This window comes from Chiloscyllium punctatum, chromosome 3, assembly GCF_047496795.1.
Source record: "Chiloscyllium punctatum isolate Juve2018m chromosome 3, sChiPun1.3, whole genome shotgun sequence".
Taxonomy (NCBI): Eukaryota; Metazoa; Chordata; class Chondrichthyes; order Orectolobiformes; family Hemiscylliidae; genus Chiloscyllium; species Chiloscyllium punctatum.
Window position 1 is genome coordinate 60,136,558 of NC_092741.1, and position 16,415 is coordinate 60,152,972.

Consider the following 16,415-nt stretch of genomic DNA (forward strand, 5'->3'; position numbering starts at 1 on the left):
GCACTATTGCCCAAAGCTAATGCTACTTCTGCAAATAACAAATGTACCATCACGTCAGATACATTTAAAATGAGTGACTGCCATGAAAATATTCCTGATGAAGGGCTTTTGCCCAAAGCGTTGATTTTCCTGCTCCTTGGATGTTGCCTGACCTGCTGTGCTTTTCCAGCACTACTTTAGTCTTGATTCTGAACTCCAGCATTTGCAGTCTTCCCTTTTGCCTGCCATGAAGAGGAATCCTTTTAGTTTCTGTACTCACTTTTATCTCCAGTCCTATAGTTGGAAATAAATCCAGATAACAAAGGGGGTAACAGGGGTAACTTTTAATGCTGTGAAAGATATTGAAAAATATCCCCTCCAATTCATTGATTCCATATTCTTAATGAAAGCTACAAAGGCAATGGAATGAATACTTAAGTACTGTGGCCTTGTGCCTGAACCACATTATGCTTTGAGCAGGATCAATGGATTCGTACTTCCAGATTGTTTCTTGTCCATTTCATTCCCTTTGCACATTCCTTCTGCAGCCTCAATCAGTCTGTAAAGAAAAGCAAAAATCCCCAAATCACATCTGCTTAAAAAGGTCTTGAGAAACTTGGCATAAGTTTCAGTCAGTATGTTAAAACTACAACTGTACTTTTAAAAAAAAGAGACATTAATAACAAATTATGGCGAGACGCTAATTCCCTCATCTCACATTGAACATGAAATAGCAGATAACAGAAACCTAGGAGAATTGTGCACATTTATTCAAAGCTCAGTCCTCCATAGATGGCCCTCTATTACACACAGAAGGTATATGAAGAATAGGAACATATTACAATCAAACATACTTGCTCATTGAGTGCTGGTGTTTTGCAATTTGGATCAAGATGTTTTAAATGGTTGAGTGTCCTGGCCTGCCTGCTGACGAGTCGGTGGAGAATGCGCGTCTGCTGATACTGGCTGCCCCACAGATATGTTTTGACTGGAGATGGGGCTTCCACTCCTCACTTCGGGCAAACTCCTGCCTCAGAGCTGGATAATCTAATTGGCTGACAACTCTCTAGGTTCAGCAGTGCCAGAAGATGCAATTGTCAAGACTGGGACTAAAGAGAGTGCCCAGAGTCTATGAACTGGGCCCTGATTTTTGATCTCGGTTTGGGTGTGAGGGACAGGGGAATGCCTGGCTCCCTGAATGCAACTTTTACAACTAGCCACCCACATCCCCTAGTTTCAGTCCTTGGTGGAAGTCGGCTTGGAGATGACATGAATTGCTAGTTGGGCTGAAAATGGGATGGATTGGGAGTTGGGATGGAGGTGGCATGGATTGGGAATTAGGCTGGGAATGGGATCGATTGGGAGCTGAAAGCATGATTAATTGGGGGTTGCGATGGAAACAGAACGTATTGGGAGTCGGGCTGGAAGCGGAAATCATTGGGAGTGAGCGAAGCAACCCATGAAGAACTGACACTATCAGTTCCTATGGGTGACTGGGCAGAAAGATTTCCTCAGGGGCTCCAAGTGTGTCGTCAAAAATTAAAATGAAACATGAAATATTCCTTCAGCCTTCGACCCTCACACTTTTATTATTGCCCATTTCACCCACATGCTCTCCATTCCCCACCCCTGCAATCTGATACCCTCTATGATCCTCCAGGGGCTCTCATATTGCTTGCACCAATCTATGCCACTCTAATCATTTATTTCATAAACCCACACAAATGTATTGACTACTTGCATCTATTATATGATGCTAAAGATTGCATGAAGCTCCATGCAATCTGATGACATCACACAGGTTTGAATGGGGATAAGACAGAACATCTATGATTCTGTGAAAAGTAAACACAAAGTCAGAGGACTTATCACAATATTCGTGCCAATGTTGGTTTTGCAGATGTAACTTCACCTTAACAAGCTATGATGTCTGAATAATATTTGGTTTATTGCACGAGTCTCTTCTTGTTAAGCCTCATGAGTGGTAGCCATTTACCACTGTGAAGTAAATAGGCTATTGAATCCAATGAAGGAAAGAGAGTAGCTTGCAGCATCATCCTACCCACTGACAATATTATCCTCCTACAGCTTCTATGACAACTCATTTTGTATCCACTAATACCCATACTCATAAGAGCAAAGATAAAGTCCTGTTACTTAAATTTCGATAGGGTAGCTGACATTCAATTGAGAAAAAAATCTGTGATTCATAAAAATACACTTTTTGACTGGTCTTGACAGTCTTAACACATTGACTCATCCTGATAGGACTTGACAAATTGGGCAGTTCAAAATAGATTACATACCTTTTTATACAAATCGTTTCCACAGGTAACAATCACAAAGCATACCTGATTTTACCACTCTGATTTTACAGCAACAGCACTGGCATCTATCCAGTCATGTGGAAAATTGCTCTACTGTGTATTATACGCAAAAAGGAGTACAAATCCATCCTGACCATATACCAGCTCATCAGTCTGCTCTTGATCATCAGTAATATAATGGAAGATATCATCAACAGTGCTATCAAACAATACTTGCTCAGCAATAAATTGCTCACTGATGCACAATTTGGGTTTATATCTAAAGGACTGGAGTGTAAGGATGCAGGAGTTATAGTATATAGCAATACAAAACCCTAGTTAGTCCCCACTTGGAGTACTGTGAGCCGATCTAGGCATCACACATTAGTCAGAATGTTTTAACCTTGGAGGGAGTACAATCTGGGTTTAAAAGAATGATTCCTGTACTCCAGGGGTTAAGTTATAAAGAGAGATTATACAAATTAGGCCTGTTTTATCTAGAAATTAGAAGCTTAGGGGTAATTTGGTCAAATTCTTCAAAATGATAACCAGAAAAGACAGGGCAAAGATGAACTATTTCCACTGGTTGGAGATTCTAGAATTAGGGAAATAGTCTAAAAAAATTAAGGCATGACTGCTCAGGAGAGATGTTAGGAAGCACATCTACACACAAAGGATGGGAGAGATTTTGAACTCAGTTAATTTTAAATTTGAGATCGATAAATGTTGTTAAGCAAATGTATTAAAGAAATATGGGCTAAACAGGTACATGAAGTTAGGCCTCAGAATTAGCCATGATCTCACTGAATGTCAGACAGGCTCAAGGTTTGAATGGCCTAATCCTGCTTTTATGTTGCTTTATTCTGCCAGGGCCACTCAGCTCCTGACCTCATTACAGCCATGATTCAAATATGGACAAAATAGTTGATTTCTGGATGTGAGGTAAGAATAGCTGCAATTGAATCAAGGCCATATTTGACCAAGTGTGAGCCCTTGCAAAACTGGAGTCAATATGAACTGGGGAAAGCTTTCTTCTGGTTGGAGTCATACCTGGCACAAAGGAAGATGATTCTGATTGATGGAGGTCAGTCATCTCAGCTCCAGGGTATCTCTGCAGGAGTTCCTCAGGTTGGTGTCCTGGGTTTAACCATCTTCAGCTACTTTGTCAATGACCTTCCCTCCATCACAACATCAGAAATAGAGATGTTCGCTGATTATTACACACTACATAGCACTATTCACAACTCCATACATACTGAAGCAGTCCATGGTAAAAAGAACTGGGTAATGTCTAAATTTAGGCTGATAACTAGCAAGGAACATTTCTGCCACACAAATGCCATGCAATGAGCATTTCCAATGAGTGTGGTAAAAACAATGACTGCAGATGCTGGAAAGCAAATACTGGATTAGTGGTGCTGGAAGAGCATAGCAGTCCAGGCAGCATCCAACGAGCAGCGAAATCGATGTTTCGGGCAAAAGCCCTTCATCAGGAATCAGCTTTTGCCCGAAACGTCAATTTCGCTGCTCGTTGGATGCTGCCTGAACTGCTGTGCTCTTCCAGCACCACTAATCCAGTATTTCCAATGAGTGTGTCTAATCATCACCCCTTGACATTCGATGGCATCACCAACATTGAATATCCCAATATCAACATCTGGGAGTCACCATTAACCAGAAACTAAACTATACTAGCCATATAAATACTGTGGCTACAAGAGCAGGTTGGAGGTTAAGAATCTTGCTGACAGTAATTCACTGCCTGACTCCCAAAAGCTTGTCCACCATCTACAAGTCAGAACTGTAATGGAATACTGGATGGTTGCAGTCCCAACAATACTCAAGAGGCTTGATACCATTCAGAACAAAGCAGTCCACATGATTGGCACCACATCTACAAACATTCACTCCATCTGCTACCAACACTCAATAGGAGCAATATATACTATATACAAGATGCATTGCAAAATTTCATCAGGGTTCCTTAGATAACACCTTCCAAACGCACAACCATGTCCATCTAGAAAGATAAGTGCAGCAGATACCTGGGAACACACTCTTTGCAAGTTTTCCTCTAGCCACTCACCAACCTAACATGGAAGTATATTGCTGTTCCTTCAGTGTCACTGGGTCAAAGTCCTGGTAATCCCTGTGTAACAACATTACGGGTCTACCTACACCAAATGGACTGCAACAGTTCCAAAAAACAGATCAGACCACTTTTGTAAGGCAACTAGGGATGGGCAATAAATGATGGCCGAGCCAGTGAGGCCCAAACCCCATGAATGAATAAAACAAACACAAAGAACAGACCCGAAGTGACTTTAGCTAATCTCCACACTCCAGGTTTCACATTCTAGGGACCCTAATATTAGATTTGAATGGACTCGGCTAGCCACTTCAGTAGCTAGCTGCCCCTGTGAAATACAAGTGATAACTCTGAGCGACCCTCAATCACAGCCCCTTGAAATTGGGAAATTGGGAAATGTCAGCTCAGGGCAGGAATTGTAATTCCCAATTCCTTCTGCCATTTTCACTACAAGGCAGAGGCTCCCTGTTAATGGAAAAGCTAGGGAAAGAATGCACCCCTTGGGACAGACATTGCATACTGCAAAATCCACTGCACCAATCCTTACAGCCTCCATGATGTTGAAAGAAAGGTCTTGATGGAGGTGCACTTACTTTCTACCCTTCCTGGCTGAGAAAGGCTCCCCAGTTGCTGAACTTCACTCACCAGCTCAAACACTGTGGCTGGGAAACAGTCTTTTATTAGTCATTATTTGGTTCCTTAAGGTCCTCAACTGGGGCAAGGGTACATGGGCTGACTTAGCCATTGCCCCTGCCACTGTAAAATTGTAGAGAGTTTGGGGTAGAGAGGAAATCAGTGAGAAGAACATTTCGAAAATTTTATGGGATCCACCCCTGCCTGTTAGTCTTTGAGCATGGGAATGTTAAATTCTGCCCTGACTTTTTTATTCCCAAATAATGAGTTCCCAGTCTCTTTGATCATTTCTTTGTGTACTATTAACATGTGCTGGTGAACATTAAGACATTCAACTAGGGATTATGAACAGATCTGTTTAACAAGAGGGTCAATAAAAGAACAAATTAAACTGGAATTCAGAAGCTGACAAGAAGGTAGAAACGGCTCTCTTTTGACTGAAATTAGTACAGTGCTATCGTTATATAATGTAATTCCGATGAGGGATGTTTTCTTCATGTAGCTTAAGGTTTAAGAATATTGTAAAAAAAGTTTATCCAGGGACAGTTCAAGGGTACATGTTACTATCTTTAGCTCTTGTTTTTAATTATTACTCAATAATACTTAGCATAAATGACATCTAGATTGTGTTATCCAATCGTTTATTTTAGATATTTTGACAGTGGAGTATTTAATGCCACAATAAATGTGTGAGGTTTGTTATATGATAAGCTTCACTCATGGTAGGTTATCAATGCTGATCTTTAACAAAACGTCAGCCTGAGCAAAGACATGAGCCTGAAGGGATATGGAGATGGGTTTCTGGAAGCAATAAATGACATTTGAAGGACAGAGGTCAAGCTAGCATTTTGTTGCATGCCCCAGACCCCACAGTAACTACCAGTCATGTGAGGCCTTAAGTTTGTGATGGACACGGCATGCTCCATCTCAGATACAGACATGACCACAAAAAAGAGGTGAGAGTTCGGATGTAATGATGCTTTCCACAACCTGCTGCCTGTGCTTTATAATGGCTACCATGGCCAGGCCCAGGAGAAGACTGCAAGGATGTCTTCCAATCTGCCTTCCCCTCTCTGCACTGGGTATCTGAAGATGGAGTACAAGTGCAACCTAGGATTTCAGAACAGCCCCTTTATGAAGTAAGCAGGGACTATTACAAACTACATGACCACATCATGCAGTCCTCTAGGTGGTAAACACTACCGGTGGTCTGGGATCTGGTTGCATAGGAATGTTGCATAGTCAAAAGAAAACCCAAAATTTAATGGTCAATGGAAAATTACAAAGACCTTACAAATTGCAGCTTACTCGCTGAAAAGGAAACTTATAAAAACCGCATCAGTGTGTTGTTATCCATTGTGATGGTGCACCCCAGTCTCATTTCTACCCTCTTAAATATAAACGTAGAAGGACAGATGGTTTTTGAATTGCAGAGGACAGTTGTTTTAAAATAGAGTTGTGTTTATGGAGCTTTTGGAGCGGCCTACACGTGGACAGCTCTGATGCGAGTCTTTTTTCAATCAGAAGACTGAAAGGTGTTTGCCGGACCACTTGAGTTTTTTTTAAAATTGCAATTGTTCAGCTAAGTGGGGATTTTATTTTAGATTTGTATGTTTGATTTTCTTTATTTTGTATTTTCTGCATGCATAACATTAATTCTTTGGGTAAGGAAATGTAGATTATTTTATGTATAAGGGGCTATTTGAAAGCTATTTCTTTTTAGGCTTAATGTCATTGAAGGCATACAAGAGACACAGAGCTAGGTGGTGAGTAGATTTAGAGAAGTGGTTACACAGCAGGACTAGTCAGAAAGATGGGTGACTGTCAGCAAAGGTAAGTAGGTAGTTCAGAAGTCTCCCGTGGCTATTCCTCTTCAAACAGACACTCCGTTTTTGGTTGCTGTTTGAAAGGATAGTCTCTCAGAGGAAAATAGAAGAGGCAGTCAGATCTTGGGCATGATGAATAAATCCGATGTAAAGCAGGGTTTGTCAAAATTTAAAAGAATAATTGTCAATGGGGACTCTCCTGTCAAGGGCACCGACAGGAGATTCTGTGGCAATGAGTGCGAATCTAGGATAGAATGTTGCTTTCCTGGTGCAAGGATTAAATTCATCTCAAAAAATTTGAAATATATTGTTAAAGGGGAGAGTGAAAAACCAGAAGTTATTATACACGTTAGTAGGAATGACATATGGAAAAAAAATAAGGCTTTCCAGAGAGAATATAAGAGGTTAGGCCGAAGATTAGAAAGCAGAAGCTCAAAAGTAATAATCTCTGGTTTACTCCTGGTGTCGAGCTTGAATGAGCAAAAGGATAAAGGAAATAAATCAATGGCTGAGGAGGTGGTGTGATTCTTAGGGATTCAGGTTCTTGGATCATTGGGATCTCTTCTGGGACTGAAAAGACAGTTTGAAAGGAATGGGTTTCACCTGTACTGGAAAGGGACCAATATCCCAGCAGATAAATTTGCTAAATCTTTTGAGGGAAACTGGAAACTATTAGGGAGGTTGGGAGGGGGAAAGTGGAGGGATCCTGAGTAACAGTAAATAGAAAGATAGATGAAGATGACTCTGAAAAGACCAATTTAATTAAAGACAGATTAGAGCAAGTCAGAGAATGAAGTAATTCTGAAGGATTAAACTGCATTTATTTCAAAGTAAGGACATCTCAAAATGTTTGAAGCATATTGTTAAAGGGGAGACTGAGAACATTTAAAGGTGGATAAATCTCGGGGACCTGATTTAATGTATCCTAAGGTGTTGTGGGAAGTGAGGGAGGAAATTGCGGGGGCCCTTGCAGAAATATTTGTATCAACTATAACTACAGGTGAGGTGCCAGATGACTGGACAGTGGCTAATGCTGTGCCTTTGTTTAAGTAAGGTTGTAAGGAGAAGCCTGGGAACTACAGACCTGTGACTCTGACTTCAGTGGTGCGTAAGTTGTTAGACGTGATTCTGAAAGACAGGATTTATATGCATTTGGAAGGCAAGGAATATTTTGGGATAGTCAGCATGGCTTTGTATGAATGAAATTGTCTCACAAACTTGATTGAGTTTTTTCAAGAAAGTAATTTTAAAAATTGACGAGGGCCGAGTGGTAGACATTGTTTACTCGACAAAGTTTGGCATGGTATACTAATTAGCAAAATTAGATCACATGGGATTCAGGGTGAGCTTGCCAATCCAATACATTATTGGCTTGATGGCAGGAGACAGCAAATGGTGGTGGACATAAGTGTCCTGTGACCAATGGTGTTCCACAGGGATTGGGGCTGGATCCACTTTTGTATGCCTTTTATATAAATGACTTAGATGAGAATATAGAAGATATGGTTAGGAAATTTGCAGATTACACCAAAATTGATGGAACAATGAACAGTGAAGGAAGCTACCTAAGATTACAAAGAGATCTTGATTAAGGTCTCTTTGTTCAGCAACACTTCCTAGGACCTTACCGTTAAGAGTAAAAGACCTGCTAAGGTTTGGTTTCCCAAAATGCAGCACCACGCATTTATCTGAATTAAACTCCATCTGCCACTTCTCAGTCCATTGACCCATCTGGTCAAGATCCTGTTGAAATCTGAGGTAACCCTCTTTGCTGTCCACTACACCTCCAATTTTGATGTCATCTGCAAACTTACTAACTATACCTCTTATGCTCGCATCCAAATCATATATGTAAATGACAAAAAAGTAGAGAGCCCAGCACCGATCCTTGTGGCACTCCACTGATCACAGGCCTCCAGTCTGAAAAACAATTGGAATATTGCATGCAATTCTGGTCTCCTTCCTATCGGAAAGATGTTGTGAAGCTTGAAACTGTCCAGAAAAGATTTACAAGGCTGTTGCCAGGATTGGAGGATTTGAGCTACAGGGAGAGACTGAACAGGCTGGGGCTGTTTTTCCCTGGAGCATCGGAGGCTGAGGGGTGACCTTATAGAGGTTTACACAATTATGAGGGGTATGGTTAGAGTAAGTAGACAAAGTCTTTTCCCTGGGGTCAGGGAGTCCACAACTAGAGGGCAGATGTTTAGGGTGAGAGGGGAAAGATATAAAAGAGACCTATGGGGCAATATTTTCACGCAGAGGGTAGTGCGTGAATGGAATGAGCTGCCAGAGGAAGTGGTGGAGGCTGGTACAATTGCAACATTTAAGAGGCATTTGGATGGGTATATGAGTAGGAAGGGTTTGGAGGGATATGGGCTGGGTGCTGGCAGGTGGGACTGGATTGGGTTGGGATATCTGGTTGGCATGGATGGGATGGACCGAAGGGTCTGTTTCCATCTCTATGACTCAATGACTCTAATTGGGTCAATGGGCTGAAGAGTGGCAGATGGAGTTTAATCTGGATAAATATGAGGTGTTGCATTTTGGTGAAAAGGAAGGTGGGTAGGGCTTATGCAATTAAATGTAGAGACACAGGTAATGCTGTAAAATAGAGAGACTTAGGGGTTCAAGTTTGAGTCACATATAGATGGGATGGTTAAGAAAATGTTTAGCACACTTACCTTCATACTCAGACCTTTGAGTGTAGGAGTTGTGACATTATATTGTACAGGACATTGGTGAGGCCTGTTCTGGAGTACTGAGTCCAGTTCTGGTCACCCAGTTATACAAACAATACTATTAAGCTAAACAGCGTTCAGAAGAGATTTACCAGGATGACGCTGGAAATGGGGGGTTTGAGTAATAAAGAGAGGCTGGATAGGCTGGAACATTTTTCACTGGAGTCTAGGAGGTTAAGGGGTGACCTTACAGAGGTTTACAAAGATATGAGGGTATAGATAAGATGAATGACAGGGGTCTTTTCCCTAGAGTGGGGGATTCAAGACTAGGGGGCATATTTTTAAGGTGAGAGGAGAACAATTTTAAAAAGACATGAGTGGCATTTTTTTTTACACAGAGGGTGGTTCATGTGTGGAATGAACTTCCAGAGGAAATAATGGATGTGGGTACAGTAAAATGATTAAAAGGCATTTGGATGCATACATGAATAAGAAATGTTTGGAGGGACGTGGACCAAGCACAGGCAAGTGGGACTAATTTAGTTTGGGATTATGGTTGGTGTGATCATCGTTGGACAGAAGGGTCTGTTTCTGTGTTATATAACTCTATTACATGAATGAACCAGATCGAGTTTTCATGACAATTGACAGTGGTCAACATTTTTATCATTAGACTCTGAATTCCAGATTTTGTATTTATTGGATTTAATTCCATGATCTGCCATGTTGTAATTTGAACCTTGGCCCCCAGAGCATTACCTGGATCTCTGGCTTAATAATCATTTAATGATGATATCATGAGGCTATCACCTCCCCATAAAGTGGTTTATTGTCTGACAGCAATAGGTACAAGTCATCATATGAATTAAAAAAAAGGACTGTGCATGCTGGAAATCTGAAAGGAAATATAGAATTGTACCTCTTTGATGAACGTTTACTGTACTAAAAAGGATTAATTTTGTTTTTTCTCTCCAGAGATACAAGTCACATTGACGAGTGTAGTATAATTATACAGTGTATCAGGACCTGGCATACTATTTTGAATTCAATTGGGATCATACATCATCAGATTGACTGGAGTTGAACGCAGCTTCAACATTAAATCTTTCAGAATTACTGCCTTAACTAATTACATCGTGCCTCTCCTAATATTTTATTCCATAGTTAAAATTTATGCATTAATGTACACCACTACTTTAACATTGAAACTTACCCACATGTGGGGCCCTGCTTTTCCCGTCCCCGCAAAGCTCCAGCTTCCCAATCTACTATCCAGAGGTATTCCTTCAGAATGAATTTGTGATGTAAGCTGTGTGTTTTATGTATTAATATCACAGCTTTAGTTTGGATTTCAAACTCGTCATGTATGGCTCTTGGCTTCTTTTGTGAAGGGTTTTTAATTAATTAGGTCAATCAGTCTTTTGCGTCTTATGATTCTGCCCCACTAGCTACCTGATGAAGGAGTGGCATTCTGAAAGCTTGTACTTCCAAATAAACCTGTTGGACTATACCTGTGATTTTTAAATTTATCCGCCCCAGTACAACAACAACACCTCCACATCAAGTCTTTCAAGAATCATAAGATAATCCAGTCTTTGTCAAAGCAGGGAATCCCTGGAGTGGTCATGGAATGGGGTTTGGATGCACTGGCTTTATCAGCTTGTTTTTGATTTAAGATAATCAAGGATTGATTTTAGCTGAAGAAACCCGGTGATTGATAGCTTTTGAAAAGACCTCACTGGGATTAGATACACTCTATAGAAAGGACTGTAGAACTGTTAAGGGAATAAGTTACCTTAGTAGAACATTAATTGGAGTAACTTCCAGACTAGAATGTTTGATTTGAAATTAACAGTGTTGGAATTAGGAGTTCCTTTAAATTTTGTTTCTAGCATTTCCTGTGCAGCATATAGCATTTAACTGCTATGAGAGCAACGACTTGATATTTTTCCAAAAATACACCATTTTTAATACAGAAGACATTTGGAAGTTAACAATAAAGACCACCCAGGCTACAATGTTCCATAAGTTGATATGTAGACCTGTCTAGCACCATAAATATATTTCACTTTGTTTGAAAAGGTGGCTGGACAAACAAAGTGGCCAAAAGATCTTTGGACCTTAATATTACAGAATGTGTTGAAACATACAACTATTACTGTGTATACAGGTTTGCCAGAAGAACAATCTGCAGATTATGAAACTGTTCAAAAAGAAAAATTCTGTTTTTAAAAATCATTTGAGGAATGTTGGCATTGGTGAATGGGCCAGCATTTATTGCCCGCCCTAGTTGCCCTTGAGAAGGTGCCTTCTTGAACCGCTGCAGTTCTCCTACTGGGGCTTGATCCACGATGCCATCAGAGAGGGAATTCCAGGTTTTTGACCCAGTGACAGTGAAGAAACAATGATATATTTCCAAGTCAGGATGGTGAGTGGCTTGGAGGGGAGCTTGAAGTTGGTGGTGTTTCCTTGTATCTGCTGCCCTTGTCCTTCTAGATAGAAGTGGTTGTGGTTTGGAAGGTGCCTGTCTAGGATCTTTGGTGAATTTCCGCAGTGCAGCTTGTAGATAGAACACACTCCTGCTATTGAGCATCGATGATAGGATAAGTCTATACTTATTGATGGCCAATCAAGAGGGCTACTTTGTCCCGGATGTTGTCAAGCTTCTTGAATGGTGTTGGAGCTGCACTCATCCAGGCAAGCTGGGAATATTTCATTACACTCCTGACTTATACCTTGTAGATAGTGGATGGGCTTTGGGGAGTCAGTGGGTGAGTTACTAGTCGCAGTGTGTTTATGTGGTGAGTCCAGTTAGTTTTCAGACTGACATTCTGTAACTAGAGGTGTCCCACAGGGATCAGTGCAGGGGCCACAATTATTAACAGTATATATTAATGGTTTGGATGAGGAAAGCGAATATACTATAGCCACGTTTGCAGATGACACAAAAGTAGGTGGGAAAGCAAGTGTTGAACTTTTAACTTTATTCCATTATTTTTTCTAGTTTGTTTTAAGAAGGGCTTTAATGTTAACTATTATCTTATTTCTTTATTTGTCTACTTATTCTATGAAGGTATCACTTAATTTTTTAAACTTTGTTTCTTTTACTACTCATACCTAATTTTTTTGCACATAGGTACCTTTGGTACTTAAGATGTTGCAGTGTGTGGCAACATTATACTCTTTTCACTGTACTCCTGTACTTGAGTACACCTGACAATAAAATCTAAATCTAAATCTAAGTGATGAGAATGACACAAAGAGTCTGAAGAGACAGGTTAAGTAAATGGGAAAAAATTGGCAGTTTGAGTATAATGTGGGAAGATGTGAGGTTATGAACTTTGACAGGAAGAATAGATGAGCTGAATATTACTTAAATGGAGAAAGACTGCAGAAAACTATAGAACAGAGGGATCTGGGAATCCTTGTCCATGAATCACAAAAAGCTAGCATCTGCGTAAAGCAAGTAGTAGGAAAAGCAAATGGAATGTTAGCCTTTATTTCAAAATGAAAATATAAAAGTAGAGAAGTTTTGCTAAAACTATACAAGGGACTAGTCAAAGTACAGCTGGAATTCTGTGAATGGTTTGGGCCCTTTATCTGAGGAAACATATACTGACATTGGAGGCAGTTTATTAGGCTGGTACCAGGTATGAAAATGTGTTGCTGGAAAAGCGCAGCAGGTCAGGCAGCATCCAGGGAGCAGGAGAATCGATGTTTCAGGCATGAGCCCTTCTTCAGGAATCAGGGCTCATGCCCGAAACGTTGATTCTTCTGCTCCTTGGATGCCGCCTGACCTGCTGCATTTTTCCAGCAACACATTTTCAGCTCTGATCTCCAGTATCTGCAGTCCTCACTTTCTCCTGGTACCAAGTATAGAAGGACTGCCTTATAAGGAGAGATTGTGTAGGTTGGGTACTCATTGGAACATAGAAGAATAAGCAGAAAACTCATTGAAACATATAAAATTTGCAGAGGACCCGATTGAGTGGACATGGAAAGATTGCTTCCCTTTGTAGTTGAGTGTAGGACTAGAGGGCATAATCTCAGAATGAGGAGTCACACATTTAAGACAGAGTTGAGGAAGAATTTCTTCTCCCAGAGGATGTGAATCTGTGGACTTCTTTACCACAGAGGTCATTAAGTATATTCGTAAAGACATAGTGACAACGAGCAGGAATAGGCCATTTGGCCCTGCAAAACTGCTCTGACATTCTATGATCACGACTGATCCTCTATCACAACACTATATCCCTGTGTTCTCTCCATGTCCCTTTATGCCCTTAATAGCTAATATTTCTCAATCTCTTTCTGAATGTACTCAGTGGCCCTGTCTCCATATCTTCTGGTGAGATCCAATGGACTTACTAAGAGAATCAAGCCACAAGACTCCAGGGTTTTTAAACTAACAAAAATACTTTACCAATTAGAGCCAGTTACAATCTGCAATTCAATTAAGATGAACGTCCTACGTAGATGTGATGGTCAAGAAGACATAATAATGCCTCTGCTTCCTTAGGCAGCTTAGGAAATTTAGCATGTCCATAAGGACCCTCACCAACTTTTACCATGGATAACATATTGTTCGGGTGCATAATGGCCTGGTACAGCAACTGCTCTGCCCAGTAAGAAACTACAGAAGGTTGTGTGCACAGTCCAGATCATCATAGAAGCCAACCTTCCATCCATGGACTTCATTTACACTTCTTGTTGCCGTGGAAAGGATGATAACATCGTCAAAGACCCCTCCCACCCTGGTAATGCTCTCTTACAACCTCTTCCATCAGGCAGAAGATACAGAAGCTTGAATACATGCACCAGCAGGTTCAAGAACAGCTTCTTCCCTGCCATTATTCAACTGATGAATGGGCTCTCCAATTGCAAACAATGTTGATCTTGCTACACGCATCTCCTGTGTGGTGTAACCTATATGCTTCACTCTGTCTAAGCACCCTACGATCTGTATGTTCTTGCTTACTATGATCTGCCTATACTGCTTGCAAACAAAGTTTTCCACTGTACTTAGGTACATGTGACCACAATAAATCGAATCAAATTAGCATGTAGTAAACATGAATAATTTTTGTGATAGATCACCCATTCAATAAATAGCAAATGTGAACAAGGAAGGCTCCATAGATTTCTCACCAACTCTCCCTGGATGTTAAAGACATGATGGACCATTATATCTCAGTAAGCTTCCCTCAGGATTACAACTTTTCTTTTATTGATCTGTCAATGAAATTCCCACTGAGGATCTTCTCCATCATATACTGCCTTAATGACTGTTCCTGTTTCTAATTGATCACCCTCCTGTCCTGGGCTTACACTTTGCTGAAATCAAAGTACACTCCGGTGTTTACTTTCTGTCAGAACTCCAGCTCATCACCAAACTGCAAAGTGCCCGTGGGTTTTTCCATGTCCATGCACTCAGCTGCACTGAAATACTCTTATTGGCAGGCTTCTTCCAAACCCATCACAGCTTCGGCACAATCCACAGTCATCCCATGTCCACTTCTTCCAGAATCTTGGCTCCAATTCTCTGCCGCTTTCTGAATTCATTCTAACAACACTGAGCCATTAACTCCTCATTTCAGCTGTCTTCCCAACTGTACAACTAAATGGTGTCTTTCCCATCTCTGTCTCCAACTGAACGAGACCCCAGGACTGCTTTTTCTGTGACCTTTGAACTGACCTGACTGACCTGTTGGATACTTTGCAAAAACGTAAAGGGCAGGGCAGAACTGAACATTGCCACTTAACATCTTTTGGAATCATTTGGTACTGAATGATACATTCTTTCAAAATCCCAGAAATTGAGTCGAACATAAAACCACACTTTATGTCGCAGGCCATTAATTCACATAGTCATTTCTTTAAAACAAAGTGTGCAAATTTGTCAAACACCTTTTACCTTTAGTTTATCTCCTTTGAATTTAGAAATGTTCACTAATTCAACCTAATTATCACAAAAGGAGAGGTATCTTCTCATGCATCAAATATGAAGGTAAACCAATACATATATTGAGAGACACTGTAAGTCTATTACTAATGCTGGTTGATGATGCCATTTATCTTGCAGGAGAAAGTATTAATTGGATATAAACATAAAGGTTATAAGCTAGTCCCATTTTACGGAGTGGACAAAGGAGTGTCTAGTAAAAGATGAACTTCCAGTTGGAACAGTGAAACAACTCTAGGGTAAGGAATTGATTTTATTTTGGAAAAAATGACATGACTGTTCATAAATATTGGCTTCATTGAGGAGATGAAACAATTAGCTTTGACAAAAAAACCCGAGATGACATGGGAGGAAAATTCCAGATTGCTTCCTGACCATATTGTGATGAGATCTCAGGCTCATAAAATTAGACAGGAGGAAGAGGCGACTAGGATAAAGCAAGATAACTTAAAAATTCTGATATTGGATACAATTTTCAAAAATTATGATGAAAAGGATGAAGGTAAAGAGAATGATGCGGAGATATAGAGCCCATCTTTTATTAGTAGGAAAGCAACAAATAGACCCTGGATTCAGGAATAGCCACCTGTACAATAAGTCATTGAGAATCTAATTTAGCCTGTTCTGCTATTGAATAAGCTCATGGATAATAAGTATATTGTTTTGTTTTTCCATCCTTGTCTGGCTATAATCTATCAATCCCAGGTTTATAAGTTATCACTTTTTGTGGAATAAATTGCTGCACTGCTATCACTTTTTGCACAAAGAAATATTTCTTAACTAGATTTGATCTTAAGGTAATGCATCAGTTTCAATTTGGAGTTTAGGAGCCCTTCCCCAGGTTTAAACTGCTCTTGCTCCCAAACCCACATACCGTGTTAAAATCAGAATTTTACCATGTACAACAGAAATTACTAGTTGATGAGCAAGGAAGAGAATTTT

General features: G+C 40.3%; 1 long non-coding RNA gene across 1 annotated transcript in view; it reads right to left on the reverse strand.

Moving 5' to 3' along the window:
• Positions 1-322: 322 nt before the first annotated feature.
• The window catches only part of LOC140454692 (uncharacterized), a 138,665-nt gene continuing 122,572 nt past the window's right edge, over positions 323-16,415 (reverse strand). Inside the window, exon 3 of the long non-coding RNA XR_011952743.1 lies at positions 323-538. This is a non-coding gene — a long non-coding RNA (uncharacterized lncRNA). The remainder of the gene's footprint in view (positions 539-16,415) is intronic.